General features: G+C 43.7%; 1 non-coding gene across 1 annotated transcript; it reads right to left on the bottom strand.

Annotated features, from left to right (window-relative positions):
- Positions 1–16,509: 16,509 nt before the first annotated feature.
- Positions 16,510–16,645, bottom strand: LOC135277120 (small nucleolar RNA SNORA49). The gene has a single exon (XR_010344720.1). It is a non-coding gene; the product is annotated as a small nucleolar RNA SNORA49 (small nucleolar RNA).

A 16,645-nucleotide genomic window follows, 5' to 3' on the forward strand; every position in this document is an offset into this window, starting at 1 on the left:
CTGGCGAAAGACTGGCAAGAACAGCGCAGGCGCAGAGAGCTGATGTGCGCACGCGCGCTTGTATTCTTGGCTGTGTGCGAGGCTGTAGTGCCCGGGAGTCGCATCCCCGCTGTCTCCCCGACTACACGTCACAGTGGCTCAAATCATTCCCCTACGCCCGTCTCCTTGACCCCAGACCTCGGTGCTTTTCATATCCCTCTCTTATTCCCCACCTAACCCAGCCTCACTCCTCAGCCCCTCCTTCCCACACTCCACCCCAGCACTTTTCAATGGAGGTTGAAAAGAACAGGACCTTGGGAAATCCCAATCTTTAAACGGAGCCAGAGGGTCGGGCGCGGTGACTCATGCCTCTAATCCTAGCACTTTAGGAGGCCGAGCCAGGCGGATCACCTGATGTCAGGAGTTCGAGACCAGCCTGGTTAACATGGCGAAACCCCGTCTCCACTAAAAATACAAAAAAATTAGCCAGGCATGGTAGTGTGTTCCCGTAATCCCAGTTACTCAGGAGGCAAAGGTTGCAGTGGCCCGAGATCACGCCACTGCACTCCAACCTGGGCGGCAGAGCAGTACTCTGTCTCAAAAAAAACAGAAAAATGAGCCAGAGAAGGAGGCTATGAGAGGCATACAGGGGACAGCAGAGTCCTGAAAGTCAAGGGAAGAAAGTGGTCATGTGCCGCTCTGAAATCTGGTGGAGGAAGAAACTTTTGGGATTTGTGGTTGGTTGGTTGGTTGGTTGTTTAAGGGGAACATTTTTGAATATTGATAGGAAAGGATTAGTTAAGAGTATACAAGAGAATCAAGGATGCAAAGAGCTTCCTGAGAAAAGTGGCAGAGAACGGCCTTGGTAAAAGACTCCTCTTCCACTGTATCCCAAGAGAAGAAGAGAAGACAAAGTGCTGGTGCTTTGGGGGTTGAGGGAGCAGAGGGGCAGGATGTCAAAGGACTTCTTTCATTTCATTCAGTCAACAGATATCTATTGAGTCTTGCCTATGTACTGAATACAAAACATACTGACTTCACGGAGTTCTTGGACTGGTAGGGAAGGCATAGGAACCCAGTGAAAAAAATAAAAACTGGGGAACTACTTTAGTTAGGAACTACTTTAGGTAAGGCCTCTCCAAGGAAGTGACGTGGAAGATGAAATCTAAAGGAACAGGAAAAGCTAACCATGGGAAATAACTTCACTCTACTATTCTTTTTTTAATTAAATTTATTGCTTTTTATTAATTGACCAAAAAAACTACATATTGTATACAGCAGTATGGTTTCTTTTTTGTTTTTTGCTTGTTTGTTTGTGACAGTGTATGTCTCTGTCACCCAGGCTGGGGTGCAGTGGCACAACTCAGCTCACTGTAACTTTTGCCTCCTGGGTTCAAACGATTCTCCTGCCTCAGCCTCCCGAGTAGCTGGGATTACAGGTGCCTGCCACCACACCCGGCTAATTTTTGTATTTTTAGTAGAGATGGGGTTTCACCATGTTAGCCAGCTGATCTCAAACTCCTGACCTCGTGATCCACCCACCTCGGCCTTCCAAAGTGCTGGGATTACAGGAGTGAGCCACTGCATCCCTGGCCAGGATGTTTTAAAATATGTATACATTGTGGAATGGCTAAATCAAGCTAAGTAAAATATGCATTACCTCGGCCAGGTGTGGTGGCTCATGCCTATAATCCCAGCACTTTGGAGGCTGAGGCAGGCAGATCACAAGGTCAAGAGTTTGAGACCATCCTGGCCGACATGATGAAACCCCCATCTCTATTAAAAATACAAAAATTAGCCAGATGTGGTGGCGCATGCCTGTAATCCCAGCTACTCAGGAGGCTGAGGCAGGAGAATCACTTGAACCTGGGATGCGGAGGGTGCAGTGAGCTGAGCTCATGCCACTGCACTCCAGCCTAGGCAACAGAGCAAGACTCCATCTCAAAAAAAAAAAAAAAAAAAAGCATTACCTCGTTTTGCTGGAAATGCTTAAAATATGTTCTTTAAGCAATTTTGATGAATACAATGCAGGCTGGACGTGGTGGCTCGTGCCCGTATTCCGAGCACTTTGGGAGGCCAAGGCGGGTGGATCATCTGAGGTTGGGAGTTCAAGACGAGCCTGGCTAACATGGTGAAACCTCGTCTCTACTAAAAATACAAAATTACACGGGAATGGTGGTGCATTCCTGTAATTCCAGCTACTCAGGAGGCTGAAGCAGGAGAATCGCTTGAACCTGGGAGGCGTAGGTTGCAGTGAGCTGAGATCATGCCATTGCACTCCAGCCTGGGCAACAAGAGCAAAACTCATCTCAAAAAAAAAAAAATACAATACATATTTATAGTAGCTACAGTCACCATGTTATACAATAGATCTCTTGAACTTATCCCTCCTAACTGAAATTTTGTATCCTTTAATGAACATCTCCCCAGTCCCTAGTAACCACCATTCTACTCTCTACTTCTATGAGTTCAACTTTTTTAGGTTCCACATATGAGAGAAATCAAGCAGTATTTGTCTTTCTGTGCCTCATTTATTTTTCTTAACATAACGTCCTCCCAGTTCATCCATGTTGTCATAGATGTCAGCATTTCCTTCTTCTTTAAGGTTGAATGATATTCCATTATATATATAAATAACTTTTTTTTTTTTGAGACAGAGTCTTGCTCTGTCACCCAGGCTGGAGTGCAGTGACACAATCCCAGGTCACTGCAGCCTGTACTTCCTGGGTTCAAGTGATTCTTGTGCCTCAGTCTCCCGAGTAGCTGGAACTACAGGTGCATGCCACCATGTCCGGCTAATTTTTGTATTTTTAGTAGAGACAGGCTTTCCCCATGTTGGCCAGGCTGGTCTTGAACTCCTGGCCTCAAGTGATCTGTCCACCTCAGCCTCCCAAAATACTGGCATTACAGGGGTGAGCCACAGCACCTGGCCACCACATTTTCTTTATCTGTTCATCCACGGATGGACACCTAGGTTAATTCCATATCTTGGCTGTTGTGAATAGTGGTGCATGTTAGTACAGATGCCTCTTCAGCATACTGATTGCATCTTCTTTAAATGTATACCCAGTAATGAGATTGCTGTATCCTATGGTGGTTCTGTTTTTAATTGTTTGAGGAGCCTCCATACTGTTTTCTATAATGGGTGTGCTAATTTACATTCCACCAACAGTGTGCAAGATTTCCCTTTCCTCCACATCTTCGGGAACACTGTTATAGTCGCCATTTTTTTTTTTTTTGAGACGGAGTCTCTCTCTGTTACCCAGGCTGGAATGCAGTAGCACGATCTTGGCTCACTGCAACTTCCACCTCCTGGGTTCAAGTGATTCTCCTGCCTCAGCCTCCCAAGTAGCTGGGACTACAAGGCACACACTACCATGCCCAGCTAATTTTTGTATTTTCAGTAGAGACGGGGTTCCACCAAGTTGGCCAGGATGGTCTCGATCTCTTGACATCGTGATCCACCCTCCTTGGTCTCGAAAAGTGCTGGAATTACAGGCATGAGCCACCCTGCCCAGCCTATAGTAGCCATTCTAACAGATGCAAGGTAATATCTCATTGCGGCTTTAGTTTGCATTTCCCTGATGATTAATGATGTTGAGCATTTTTTCATACACTTGTTGGCCATTTGTATGTCTTCTTTTGAGAAATGTCTATTCATATATTTTGCCCATTTTAAAATTTGGATATTAGCCCCTCATCAGATAGATGGTTTTCAAATATTTTCTCCCATTCCATAGGTTGTCTCTTCACTCCATTGATTGTTTCCTTTGCTGTGCAGAAGTTTCTTAATTTTATATAACACTATTTTATATATTTTATAATCTTAATTTTATATAACACTATTTCTCTATTTTCACTATTTTTGCCTGTACTTTTGGGATCATGTCCAAAAAGTCAATGCCCAGACCCAAGTCATGTAGCTTTCCCCTATATTTTCTTCTTCTAGTAATTTTAGTTTAGGTCTTGTGTTTAAGGCTTTAATCTATTTTGAAGTGATTTTTATTTGAGACAGGGTCTTATGCTTTTGCCCAGGCTGGAGTGCAGCGGTGCAATCAAGGCTTACTGTAGCCTCGAAATCCTGGGCTCAAGTGATCCTCCTGCCTCAGCCTCCTGAGTAGCTGGGTCATAGGTGTGTGCCACCATGCCCAGCTAATTTTTTTCTTTTTAGTAGAGACAGGGTACAGGGGTCTCCCTATGTTTCCCAGGCTGGTCTTAAACTTCTGGGCTCAAGCAATCCTCTCATCTCATCCTCTTAAAGTGCTGGCATTAAAGGTAGGAGTCACAACAGCTGGCACTTGATTTTTACATATGGTAGATGATGAGAGTCTAATTTCATTCTGCATGTAGATATCCAGTTGTCCCTACATTATTTATTGTAGAGACGGCCCTTTCTCCATCGTGTGTTCTTTGCACCTTTTTTGAAAATCGATTGTAAATGCATAGATTTATTTTTGGGCTCTGTTCTCTTCTATTGGTCTATGTGTCTGTACAAATGCTATTCTATCAGCAAATGTTGGGAAGTGGAAGAGGGAAAGAAGATTTCAAAACAAAAGTCTTGAGGTGGGAAAGCAAACAATATATTTACAGGCCAGGTGCAGCGGCTCATGACTGTAATCCCAACACTTTAAGAGCCCAAGGGTGGATCACCTGAGACCAGGAATTTGAGATCAGCCTGGGCAACATGGCCAAACCTTGTCTCTACCAAAAAAGTAGCCAGGCATGGTAGTGGGTGCCTGTGGTCCCAGCTACTTGGGAGGCTGAGGTGGTAGGATGGCTTGAGGCTGAGGTGGTAGGATGACTTGAGTCTAGGAGGTAGAGATTGCAGTGAGCCTCGATCCAGCCACTGCACTCCAACCTGGGTGACAGAGTGAGATCCCATCAAAAAGCAAGCAAGCAAGCTAGCAAGAAAATATATTTCAAAAATTCAAAGAAAACAAAAGAGAAAGAGAGAGAGAGAGGGAGGGAGGGAAGGAAGGAAGGAAAGAAAGAAAAAGAAAGAAGAAAGAAAGAAGAAGGAAAGAAAGAAGAAAGAAAGAAAGAAAGACAGACAGACAGACAAGAAAGAAAGAAAGAAAAAGAAAAGAATTCAAAGAAAATCAGTATGGTGCTGAAATTATTAACTTAGATAACTTAAGGAGATAGACAGAGGTTAATTATACAAGGACTTCTAGGTTAAATCTGCATTTTATTCTTATTAGGAAGCCAATGAAGGAATTTTTTTTTTTTTTTTTTTGAGACAGAATATCGCTGTGTTACCCAGGCTAGAGTGCAATGGCGTGATCTCGGCTCACTGCAACCTCTACCTCCTGGGTTCAAGCAATTCTTCTGCCTCAGCCTCCCGAGTAGCTAGGACTACAGGTACGTGCCACCATGCTTGGCTAATTTTTTTATTTTTAGCAGAGACAGAGTTTCACTATATTGGCCAGGCTGGTCTCCAATACCTGACCTTGTGATCTGCCCACCTCGGCCTCCCAAAGTGCTGGGATTACAGATGTGAGCTGCTGTGCCAAACCTGAGGAATTTTTTTTAAGAGACAGGATCTCTTTATGTTGCCCAGGATGGTCATGAACTCCTGTAATCAAGGGATTCTCTTGCCTCAGTCTCCAGAGTAGCTGGGGCTATATGTGAGAGCCACCACACCCAGCTATTGGAGTATACTAAGTAGGGAGGGCTACTTAATTCATGTTTACGAAGTTGACTTTGAAAAAAAAAAAAAAAAGTTGAGTTTGGGCCAGGAATGGTGGCTCACACTTGTAATCCCAACATTTTGGGAGGCCAAAGTGAGCAGATCTTTTGAGCCCAGGAGTTTGAGACCAGCCTGGGTAACATGGCAAAACCTCGTCTCTAATAAAAGCACAAAAAAATTAGCTGGGTGTGGTGGTACATGCCTGTGGTCCCAGCTACACAGGAGGCTGAGATGGGAGGATCACCTGAGCCTAGGGAGGTTGAGGCCACAGTGAGCAGTGATCGTGCCACTGCACTCCAGCCTGGGTGGCAGAGTGAGACCCTGTCTCAAAAAATATGTATATTAACTAATTAAAATCAAAAATTAAGAAACAAGTTTTTTTTTATTCTTTTTTTGTTTTTTGAAACGAAGTCTCCCTCTGTCGCCTTGTCTGGAGTGTAATGGCATGATCTCAGCTCACCACAACCTCCGCCTCCTGAGTTCCAGTGATTCTCCTGTCTCAGCCTCCCAAGTAGCTGGGATTACAGATGTCCGCCACCATGCCCAGCTAATTTCTGTATTTTTAGTAGAGATAGGGTTTCACCATGTTGGTCAGGATGGTCTTGAACTCCTGACCTCAGGTGATCCACTCACCTTGGCCTTCCAAAGTGCTGGGATTACAGAGAGATAGAGGCTGGTCTCGAACTCTTGAGCTCAAGTGATCTGCCCTCCTTGGCCTCCCAAAATCCTGAGATTACAAGCATAAGCCACTGTGTCCAGCATTATTGTCTTTTTAATAAAATCTGTGAAGATATATTATAAACCCACTTCCCCTCAACTATAATATTTTGAGGGTAAAGATCCAGTCTTACTTCTTTGTATTTTTCCTGGAACTAATGAGAAGGTTTTTTTGTTTGTTTGTTTGTTTTTTCAGAATAAGATTTTGAGGGAAGAGAGGTGTTCTTATTTAAATTTTTAAGGTAAATTTATTTAAAAAAATTTTTTTTCTGAGACAGAGTCTTATTCCGTCACTCAGGCTAGGGGAGGCCGCAGTAAGCAGCAGTCGTGCAACTTGGCAAAACCCCATCTCTACCAAAAATACAAAAAATTAGCTGGATGTTGTGGCAGGCATCTGTGGTCCTAGCTACTCAGGAGGCTGAGGTGGAAGGATCACTTGAGTTCAGGAGGTGGAGGGTGCAGTGAGCTGAGATCATACCACCGCACTCCAGCCTGGGTGATAGGGTGAGACCCCATCTCAAAAAAAAATAAAAGACAATGAAAGTCAATGAAATTGGATTCCTACTTCACACCATATCAAAATTAACTCAAAATGGACCTAAAAGAGCTAAACTCTTCAAGATGGAGCCTTGTTAGATATGACACCAAAAGCACAGGTGACAAAGGAAAAAGTAGGTAAGTTGGGCTACATGAAAATAACATGCTTGCTGTCTTCTTATATGGCAAAATAGCATTGCAGAATGGCACACAACCCATATAAACATTTCTACATACAAAAGATGTTGCAAAAGATAACCTTGAAAAGTGAAAGAGGCCGCTCACCGTGGCTCACACCTGTAATCCCAACACTTTGGGAAGCTGAGGCAAGAGATCACTTTGAGACCAGGAATTTGACCCCCCCAAAATTTACTCATTGCTTCTAGGAAAAATACAAAGTAAGACTGGGTCTTTACCCTCACAAATATCATAGTTGGGGGTGGGGGAGTGGGTTTATAATACATAGTAACAAATTTGTAATCCCAGCATTTTGGGAAGCCAAAGCAGAACACTTGAGCTCAGGAGTTCAAAACCATCCTGGGCAACATAATGAAACCCCGTCCCTTCTAAAAATACCAAAAAAAAAAAAAAATTGGCTGGGTACAGTGGCTTATGCCTGTAATCCCAGCACTTTCGGAGACCAAGGCGCCGGATCACTTAGAGGGCAGGAGTTTAAGACTAGCCTGGCCAACGTGGTGAAATGCCATCACTACTAAAAATACAGAGATTAGCTGGATGTGGTGGTGGGCACCTGTAATCCCAGCTACTTGGGAGGCTGAGGCAGGAGAATTGCCTGAGCCCTGGAGGCAGAGGTTGCAGTGAGCTGAGATCATACCACTGCACTCCAGCACTGTGTGGAAGAAAAAAAAGAAAGAAAGATACAGAATGAAAGAAAATATTTTCTTTCTTTTTTTTTTATTGAGTTGGAATTTCATTCTTGTTGCCCAGGCTGGAGTGCAATGGTGCGATCTCAGCTCACTCCACCCTCTGCCTCCCGAGTTCCAGTGATTCTCCCGTCTCAGCCTCCCGAGTAGCTGGGACTACAGGTGCCCACCACCATGCACAGCTAATTTTTGTATTTTTAGTAGAGACGGGTTTACACCATATTGGCCAGACTGGTCTCAAACTCCTAACCTCAGATGATCCGCCCACCTCAGCCTCCAAAGTGCTGAGATTACAGGCAAGAGCCACCGTGCCCAGCCAGAGGAAACTATTTTCAAATCATATATCTGATAAGCAACTTATATCCAGTATATTTGAGGAACTGTTACAACTCAATAATAAGAAAATAAACAGGCACTTATAAATGGACAAAGGGGGCCAGGTGTGATAGCTCATGTCTATAATTTCAGCACTTTGGGAGGCCGAGGTGGGAGGATCACTTGAAGCCAGAAGTTCAAAACCAACCTGGCCAACATAATGAGACCCCATCTCTATAAAACGTGCAAAGTAAGGCTGGGTGATGTGGCTCATGCCTGTAATTCCAGCACTTTGGGAGGCTGAGGTGGGCGAAACATGAGATCAGGAGTTCAGGACCAGCCTGACCAACATGGCTAAACCACATCTCTGCTAAAAATACAAAAATTAGCTGGACGTGGTGGTGAGCACCTGTAGTCCCAGCCACTCGAGAGGCTGAGGCAGGAGAATCACTTGAATGCAGGTGGTGGAGGTTGTGGTGAGCCAAGATCGCGCCATTGCACTCCAGCCTGGGCAACAAGAGCAAAACTCTTTCTCAAAAAAAAAAAAATAAAATAAAATAAAAATAAAAACTAAAAATGAACAAAGGATTCGAATAGACATTTCTCCAAAGAAAATATACAAATGGCCAATAGACAAATGAAAAGATGCTCAACATCATTAGTCTTTAGGGAAATGCAAAACACATAGGTACACCCACACAATGAGATCCCATGTCACATCCACTAGAAGACTATAATCAAGTCCTGCCAAGGATGTGGAAAAGCTGGACCCCTCATATCTTGCTAGTGGGGGTGTAAAATGGTGCAGCTGGTTTGGAAACAGTCTGGCTGTTCTATGAATGTTAAGCATACAGTTACATATGATTCAGCCATTCCATTCCTAGGTATATATCCAAGAGAAACGAAAATGTGTGTCCACACAAAAACTTGTACGCAAATGTTCAGCACAGCATTATTCATAATAGCCAAAAGTAGAAGCAACCTAAATATCCATTAACCAGTGAATAGGTATAAACAATGGTATATCCAGACAATGGATTATTATGCATCAATAAAAAGAAATGAAGTACTAATATATACTATGACATGGATGATCCTCAAAAACATTAAATGAAGGAAGTCAGTCACAAGATGACACGTATTGGATTATTCCATTTCTATGAAGTGTCCCACCCCACCCACTCCCATCACCAATTTTAGACCTCATCACCAGAATTGTTTGAATTCCGAAATTTTTAATTTATGCCATTCTGTGCTCTCACCATTCTACTGTTTTGGTTTTCATTCATTACTCCTAGTACACCTGTCATTCTACCCCATTAAGACCACTACACCTTTTATCTCTTCTCTTTATAGTGTGTTGACCCTCTCCCCTCTTTACTTCTCTCATTTAGCTCCCAACTGGTCTATCATTTTAATTTCTCTCTTGCCAGTATTAACTCCCTTGCTCAATTGTCTTCCTATCTCGCCCACCTAGAAAGACCTCAACACTGCAATTGTCTATTTATTCCATGCCTGACTCTGTATTCTTTTATTTATTTATTTACTTTTTTGAGACAGAGTCCTTCTCTGTCACCCAGGCTGGAGTGCAGTGGCACAATCTCAGCTCACTGCAACCTCCACCTCCTGGGTTCAAGCAATTCTCTGGGTTCAGGCGATTCTCCTGCCTCAGCCTCCCAAGTAGCTGGGACTACAGGCGCGTACCACCATGCCTGGCTAACTTTTTGTATTTTTAGTAGAGACGAGGTTTCACCCTGTCAGCCAGGATAGTCTCGACCTCCTGACCTTGTGATCTGCCCGCCTCGGCCTCCCAAAGTACTGGGATTACAGGCGTGAGCCACCGTATCTTGCTATCTCTTCTCTTCTTATTAGGACTCCAGTCACATTGGATAGAGTCTACCATAATAACTTCATCTTGACTTGATTACATCTGCAAAGACCCCTATCCAAATAAGGTCATATTCCCAGGTGCCAGATGTTAGGACTTCAACATATTTTTGGGGGACACAATTCAACCCATAACAGGAACCTTTTCCACAGTCCTCAAACCTTGACTTTGACCTCTTCCTACTGTCCTTCAACTGTCAGCTTCCCATATTATTTCACTGAGAAAATAGTAATTAGAAACCATCAAAAGGAAACTCAACTTCTTACACTAAACCAACAAACCTGCTTTTGTCACGTGAATTTATCCTTCCTTTTCCTTTCTTTTCTCATTTCATGGAAGAATTTCTGCTTTTCCTATTTAAAGCTAATCTCTTTTTTTTTTTTCCCCCGAGACGGAGTCTCGCTTTGTTACCCAGACTGGAGTGCAGTGGCGCAATCTTGACTCACTGCAACCTCCGCCTCCCAGGTTCAAGCGATTCTCCTGCCTCAGCCCCCTGAGTAGCTGGGACTATAGGTGCATGCCACAATGCCCAGCTAATTTTTTGCATTTTAGTAGAGATGAGGTTTCACTGTATTAGCCAGGCTAGTCTTAATCTCCTGGCCTCATGATCTACCCACATTGGCCTCCCAAAGTGCTGGGATTACAGGTGTGAGCCACTGTGCCCAGTACTAATCTCTTAAGAGCGCTTCAAACTTTACATGTTCATAACTGATCATGGATTTCATCTTCTCAAAATCTGTTTCTTCTGTGTTGCTTTTTTTTTTCTTGCACGCCATTCACCCAATTACCCAAGCCCACAAACTCACAAGAAAGACTCCCCTTAACGTTGCTTCTCCCTTTCTGTCTATCCTAACACTTCCTAAGTCCTGCCAGTTTGATCTCTTGATACATATGAATTCTATCTGCTCCTCTCCAATCTCCAATCTCCACTGCCTCCTTCCTAGCTAAGACTAGCATCTTCTCTCACCTGGACTACTACGACTGACTTGATCAGCAAGTTATGTGGATAGTGTGTTTCAGGCAGAAAGAACACCACATGAAAAGGCTTTGAGCTAAGAATTGGCTTGATGATTTTGAGGACAAAAGGAAAGTCAAGGTCAGCGTGACTGGAAGGTAGTGAGTGAGGGTTGCGGTATAAAAGATGAGTCTGAGAGGCAGGCAGAGTCCAGATTTTGGAGGCCTTGAAGGTCCATGATAAGGAATTTGCATTTTATTTTATTTTAAGCAAAGCAGTGACATGTTTTAAAAGGGCTCTCTTAGCTGGCTTCAGAGAATAGATTGTAGATCATAGCATAGGTTACTTTTAGCATGCTCTGCAGGCTTGGCAAGGTGAGATGTTAATGCGACCCCAATTTTGGGACTTGCTCTAGCTTGCTTTCACTGCATATAAAACAGAAAAGCTATCCAAGTTGTTTTCATTTTCTTCAAATAAGGAAACCTCTTTTATTCTCTGTTAACTGCCAAGGACCAAGAATCCCTCCCTGGAAGAGGCAAGGTGATACATTCTTTCCCTGGAGAAAAAACTGTTACAGGAAGTCAGAAAGAAGAAGGGAAGGGGGGCAGTGGCCCAATCCCATTGGATTAGGTGATCAAGCCAAAGGTACCCATCTCCATTCAAACAAAGTGATTGTGCTTTCCTAAAACGAAAAGCCATTGTCTATCAAGAACTTTTAAATTTATCTATGTGAAAATCTTTAGTAAAGTTAAATATTTAATCAATCACTTTTTTTTTCAAAGATAGGGTTTCCCTGTCACCCACACTGAGCAGTGGCATGATCACAACTCACTGTAGCCTCAAACTCCCAGCTCAAGTGATCCTCCCACCTCAGCCTCCCAAGTAGCTGGAACCACAGGCATATGCCACCAGGCCCAGCTAATTATTTTTACTTTTTGTAGAGATGGGATCTAGCTATGTTGCCCAGGTTGGTCTCAAATTCCTGGACACAAACGATCTTCCCACTTGGGCTTCCCAAAGTGCTGGTATTATATGTGTGAGCCACCGTGCCCAGCCATAAATCAGTTTTGTTTTGTTTTTTGTTGTTGTTGTTGTTATTTTGAGACAGGGTCTCACTCCATCACCCAAGCTGAAGTGCAGTGGCATGATCTCGGCTCACTACAACCTCCACCTTTCGTGTTCAAGAGATTCTCCTGTGTCGGCTTCCCCAGTAGCTGGAGTTACAGGTGCATGCCACCACACCTGGCTAATTTTTGTATTTTTAATAGAGATGGGGTTTCCCCATGTTGGCCAGGCTGGTCTCGAACTCCTGACCTCAAGTGATCCACCTAACTCGGCCTCCCAAAATGTTGGGATTACAGGAGTGAGTCTCTGAGCCTGGTCAAATGATCTTTTTTAAAAAGATGAATTTTATACTGAAACTGTTCTAGAACATTCAGAATATATATTCTCTATGACTACAGACACTATTTGCCAATGGGATCGGTTGTAATGTTTGTTCCTCTTTGAGAAACAGTCTGTGCCCTTTACCTAACAATTAACCCAGCAGATAGCTGGTTTCTGTGTCTTTTTGGCCCCCACAGAATTGTTTTGCTCCTTAGTGCAGTGAGAAACCATTCTATCGGCCAGGTGCAGTGGTTCATGCCTGCAATCTTAGCACTTTGGGAGGCTGAGGTCACCGGATCACTTGAGGTCAGGAGTTCGTGCTCCTTAGTGCAGTGCAAACAATTTTATTAAGAAACCATTCTATCGGCCAGGTGCAGTGGTTCATGCCTGCAATCTTAGCACTTTGGGAGGCTGAAGTCACCGGATCACTTGAGGTCAGGAGTTCGAGACTAGCCTGACTAACATAGTGAAACCCCATCTCTACAAAAATACAAAAATTAGCCAGGTGTGGTGGCATGAGCCTGTAATCCCATCTACTTGAGAGACTGTGGCACAAGAATCTCTTGAACCTGGGAGAAGAAGATTGCAGTAAGCCAAGGTCACGCCACTGCACTCCAGCCTGGGTGACAGAGAGAGACTCTGTCTCAAAAAAAATAAATAAATAAATATATATATGAATCTTATTGTTGTTTATTGTAATAATGTAATTGAAGATATTTGTTACATTAGTTTTCAAGAATGGCTGTACAATTTGTCTGCTGAGGAATGCTTGATTAACTCAGATGCAATGACCTATGCATAATAAGCAATTTTCTTGCTTTGTATTGGTTGCTAGACAGCTTAAATATTGCCCATCTGTAGCAGACATAGATCATTATGATCCACATTTCAGCCCCGTTCTTGGCTTCATTTTGTTCCCTTCACTTTGTTTTCTTTTTCTATTGACTCACATTTGATTTATCTTGTCTTGCATTTTACATATCTTACTAAGACTCTTAAATCAATTTTTTTTTTTTGAAACCAAGTCTCACTCTGTCGCCAGGCTGGAGTGCAGTAGCGTGGTCTTGGCCCACTGCAACCTCCTCCTCCTGGGTTCAAGTGATTCTCCTGCCTCATCCTCCCAAGTAGCTGGGATTACAGGTGCACACCACCACGCCCAGCTAATTTTTTTAAATTTTTTTTATTTTTAGTAGAGACGAGGTTTCACCATGTTGACCAGGATGGTCTCCATCTCTTGACCTCATGATCTGCCTGCCTCGGCCTCCCAAAGTGCTGGGATTACAGGCATGAGCCACCACTCCCAGCCTTAAATCAATTCTTAAACATGGCAAAATAAGACGGGGTGAACAATGTTGAAGATACTGAAACCTTTTCCAAGCAGGCATTAAATCCTATATATTTTTTTTGAGACAGAGTCTTACTCTGCTGCCTGGGCTGGAATGCAGTGGTGCAATCTGTGCTCACTGTAACCTCTGTTTCCCAGGCTCATGCCTTGGCCGGGCATGGTGGCTCATGCCTGTAATCCCAGCACTTTGGAAGGCCAAGTCGGGCACTTCATGAGGTCAGGAGCTCGAAACCATCCTGGCTAACACGGTGAAACCTGGTCTCTAATAAAAATACAAAAGATTAGCTGGACATGGTGGTACATGCCTGTGGTCCCAGCTACTTGGAAGGCTGAGGCAGGAGAATCGCTTGAACCTAGGAGGTATAGGTTGCAGTGAGCCGAGATCACACCGTAGCACTCCAGATTGAGTGACAGAGCAGGACTCCATCTAAAAAAAAAAAAAAAAACCCAGGCTCATGCTCCAGACTCCTGAGTAGCTGGGATTACAGGCATACGTCAACATACCCAGCACATTTTTGTATTCTTAGTAGACACAGGGTTTTGCCATGTTGGCCAGGCGGTTTCAGACTCCTGGGCTCGTGATCCATCCGCCTCAACCTCCCAAAGTGCTGGACGGTAGATCGCTTGAGCTTAGGAGTTCAAGACCATACTGGGCAACATGGCAAGACCCTGTCTCTACAAAAAAATTAAAAAATTAAAAAATAAGATAACTTGTTGGCTATGATGGCGCACAACTGTGGTCCCAGCTACTCGGGAAGCTGAGATGGGAGGATTGCTTGAGCCCAGGATGCAGAGGTTACGGTGAACCAAGATTGCGACATTGCACTCCGGCCTGGGCCACAGAGGGAGACCCTAACTCAAAAAAATTAAAAATAAAAATATGGCCAGGCTTACACCTGCAATGCCAGCACTTTGGGAGACTGAGGCAAGCGGATCACCTGAGGTCAGGAGTTCAAGACTAGCCTGCCCAACATGGTGAAACCCTGTCTTTACTAAAAATGCAAAAAAATTAGCCGGTAACCCCAACTACTTGGAAGGGTGAGGCAGGAGAATAGCTTGAACCTGGGAGGCAGAAGTTGCAGGGAGCTGAGACAGCACCATTACACTCCAGCCTGGGCAACAAGAATGAAACTTCATCTCAAAAAAAGAAAATAAAAATAAAAAGTAAGAAATAACGGAAATTATTTGTTTGCATGCCTGTCTGTAAAACTAGACTGTAAACTCCTTTTGACGACAGGTATTGTTCATTCATTCAACAAATACAATGGAGTCACACTATGTACCCATTTGACTTACTTGACTTCTTTTTTTTTTCTTTTTGTGAGAGTCTCGCTCTGTCTCCAGTCTGGAGTGCAGTGGCACGATCTCGGCTCACTGCAACCTCCGCCTCCTGGGTTCAAGCTGGGACCAAGCGATTCTCCTGCCTCAGTCTCCCGAGTAGCTGGTACTACAGGCGCGTGCCACCATGCCCAGATAATTTTTGTATTTTTAGTGGAGGTTTCACCTTGTTGGCCAGGATGGTCTCAATCTCTTGACCTTGTGATCTACCCACCTCGACCTCCCAAAGTACTGGGATTACAGGCGTGTGCCACAGCACCCGGCCAACTTACTTGTCTTCTTAGGGAAAACATAAAAAAAGAAGAAGGACAAATACTCTATGATTCTGCTTATGTAAGGCACCTGGAGTAGTCACGTTCATAGAGACAGAAAGTAGAAAGATGGCTGCCAGGGCCTGGGAGGAAAGGGAAATGGGGACTTACTTGCTCAATGGGTATAGAGGGTCAGTTTTGCAAGATAAAAAAGTTCTAGAGATCTGTTGCATAGCAATGTGAAGATAGTTAACAGTATGAAGTATGCACTTCAAAATGCTTAAGATGGTAAATTTTGTTATGTATTTTTTACCACAATCTTTTTAAAAAGAAAAGAAAAAGAAGAATCAGCTAGCAGTGCCTGAGGTGAGAGCATGAATCTGTGCTGTTTCCATGGCTGGTCTTGGTTCTCTCCTTCACAGAGTATGCACTTCATTGGGCTGAATGTGATTCTATTGTTTAAAGATAAATGTTTCTGGCCTGGCACAGTGGCTCACGCCTATAATCCCAGCACTTTGGGGGCTGAGGTGGGAAGATCACCTGAGGTCAGGAGTTAGAGACCAGCCTGGTCAACATGGTGAAACCTCATCTCTACTAAAAATACAAAAATTAACTGATCATGGTGGCGGGCACCTAATCTCAGCTACTCAGGAGGCTGAAGCAGGAGAATCACTTAAACCTGGGAGGCGGAGGTTGCAGTGAGCCAAGATCGCACCACTGCACGCCAGCCGGGGCAACAAGAGCAAAACTCCATCTCAAAAAAAAAAAAAAAGGATAAATGTTTCTTACAACATGGCCCCTACCTGCAAGCCAACTGCTTATATGAGCCTTAATCAAAGAAACTATTTTCCTATTGGAGGGAAAAATGGTCATACTAAACTTGTTAAGAGAAGAGAGAGTTAAAGAATCTTCAGGGATCTTTTTTTTTTTTAATTCTAAGATGAAACAAAACACCTTAGTTAGTATTCTTGGAAAATGTTGGGAAAGCTTTGACACATTTTGACATTTATCAATTAGAAATTATTGCATAGCAAAACTGCTTGGTTTGTATTCCATGCAACATGAGGCTCATGTTAAAACAACATCAAGGTCCCAGCATCGTACTCCAGTTCTTCCGTGCAGCCGCCATCATCTTACTCGCACCCACCACCAGCACCCTCATAACTGCTTGAATAACATAGCCATGAGTGACAAGAAGGAAAAAATTTGATTCCACCTTGCATTTACCGTCAGCTTAACTTGTAGGCCCCAAAAGAAAACAGCTTCTTACTGGGGAGGGATATGTGCTTTCTCATCTATCCTCAGGCAATGCCAGGGCACTTTATAGGCAACAAAAAGCCCCTGGAGTAAGGCTGAGGACG

This window comes from Aotus nancymaae, unplaced genomic scaffold (assembly GCF_030222135.1).
Source record: "Aotus nancymaae isolate 86718 unplaced genomic scaffold, 86718_ANA_hifiasm-v0.15.2.pri h1tg000029l, whole genome shotgun sequence".
NCBI classification, from domain to species: Eukaryota; Metazoa; Chordata; class Mammalia; order Primates; family Aotidae; genus Aotus; species Aotus nancymaae.